Source organism: Octopus bimaculoides, chromosome 1 (assembly GCF_001194135.2).
Source record: "Octopus bimaculoides isolate UCB-OBI-ISO-001 chromosome 1, ASM119413v2, whole genome shotgun sequence".
NCBI lineage: Eukaryota > Metazoa > Mollusca > Cephalopoda > Octopoda > Octopodidae > Octopus > Octopus bimaculoides.
Window position 1 is genome coordinate 123,502,415 of NC_068981.1, and position 2,283 is coordinate 123,504,697.

The following is a 2,283-nucleotide window of genomic DNA, read 5'->3' on the forward strand; positions in this document are numbered from 1 at the left end:
GAGGAGGGTGGTGGTGGTGGTGGTGGTGGTGGTGATGATGGCGGCGGCGATGGTGATGGTGGTGGTGATGATGTTGAAAAAGAGGTTACAGAAATTAGTCTTGGTTAACTACATTCTCATTTGAATTACACGAAGTTCAATGTTGCAGCATTTTCTGTTCTAAAACTATCAGAAGCCGTATCGGCAGGTGTTTAACAAATTCTACACCATCACCGCGTATTCATGTGCCACTACCACTTCATGAGATTCCAATGAAACCATAATTATATTTCTTCAACGACAGAAACGATAAAGCTACTTCAAATCCACTTGATATAAACTTTTGCATATATTATTTTATCAGCTATAAAGATGCTACAATAATATCGATAACTAAATTAAAAAAGAGAACATTAATAATAAATCCCATTATATCTCTTTGAACTTAAATGATTTCAATATATTTCAAATAATATTTTATGTTTTCGATTCCATCCTAGAAATATGTACCTTTATGATTACTTCCGCAGTGCAGTAAATATTCTAAATTTTCAAGTTGCTTTCAATTTTAAAATTTCATTGTTACTTATCGAAGCTTCGAGTTTATTCATTAAAGCTAAAATCTTTTTTTTTTTTCATTGTTATTTTATGCGTATCTTATTGCACTATAATGCGTGTGATTCACAAGAGAGCTGACAGAATTGTTTACCTGCCGGGCAGAATTCTTAGCGGCATTTTGTCCGTCTTTACTTCCGTCTTTGTCTTCTATCCTTAAGGAGTTGATAAAATACGAACTAATCAAACACTGGGGATGATGTAACCGACTTATCTCCTCGCAGACGTTGTCCGCCTTGTGCCAAAATTTGAAATCAATATAATGTGTGTGAATGCATGTTTGTAAGTAGGGTGAAGGCATGTAACTTAGTTAAGAGTATTTAGTTCATGATATTAAGGTCGTAAGTTCGATGACCGGTGAAGTATTACAACCTTGAGCAAGATACTTTGTTTCACGTTGTTCGAATCCACAGAGTTGGCAAAAATTAGTAGAAGCTGTATTTCAAAGGGACAGCTTTGACACGGCTTTTGTCCCGCTGTATCTGTCTGAGCACTACGTTAAGGCTACGCGTCTCTGTGGATTACTCTGCCAGTCACCAGCAAGCTGTTCTATTGGTTCATCTGGAACCCTTATCGTCTTAGCCAATGGAATGCCACTATGCAAATATGTATGTCTATTTCCTCTTTCTTTCACTCCTTTTTCCTTTCTATTTCCCCCTCCTTTTCTGTGTCTCCATTTTAAATTCTTCGGATATGATGTTAAAGATAATTGCTTTTACATATCAGTAATATTCGCCATTCATCTTTACCATTTTCTGATTAGGTTTCCAGATAATTATTATCATTACCAAATAACTCCCAGGCTGTACATGACTTTGCACTAAGCATTATCATTTGAAATATATCGATATGTATTTATGTATGTTGTTCCGTTTTATTTCAAGATTTCTTGGCAATAGAGAATGAGGCGGTTTCTAACCTAGATCCAAGGCTTCTTCATTGGAATTTCAACATCAACAGGGTATTTTCGTATGTATGTATGTATGTATGTATGTATGTTTATGTGCAGATTTGTTTGTTTTGTTTTGTATGTATTCTCAGGCATATAGTTGCTATGTATGTATGTATGTATGTATGTATGTAAATATTAACAACTAGGATTTAATCACGTATGTCATAGATGAAACTAGTTTTAATAAACAGTATTAAAGTTGAGTTAAGAACACCCTCTTCTCAGTTTAAATCCACCAAAATAGACTTTTGTATTCTTCCGTCTAGCGGCACTGAAATGCACAATAACTCGAGGCGTCAAAGAAATCAGCATTCTGTTTTACCTCGGTTTTTGTAGTGTTCTATTTTCCTTTCCTTCGTTCTTTCTTTATTTTCTATTTCTTTATTTCACTACCAGCCGCATGAGAAGTTACACTTTATATAAAAGGAGAAAATAGCAAGACAGTTGAATTTTTTTGACGGAGAGATAATTTCTTTTACTGCATACTGGAGACATGATATTTCAGAGGCAATGAAGACAAATTGTCTGTGAAGAGGGATAAGCTACTATAAAATTCCTCCATAAAATAGATGCAGTAAGGAAACCAATTGAATCTTAATATTATTTCATGAATGCACAATGAGAAAAGATATGTGTGTGTGTGTGTGTGTGCGTGTGTGTGTGTGCGTGTGTGTGTGTGCGTGTGTGTGTGTGTGTGTGTGTGTATAGACAGATATAGACACATATGTACATATATA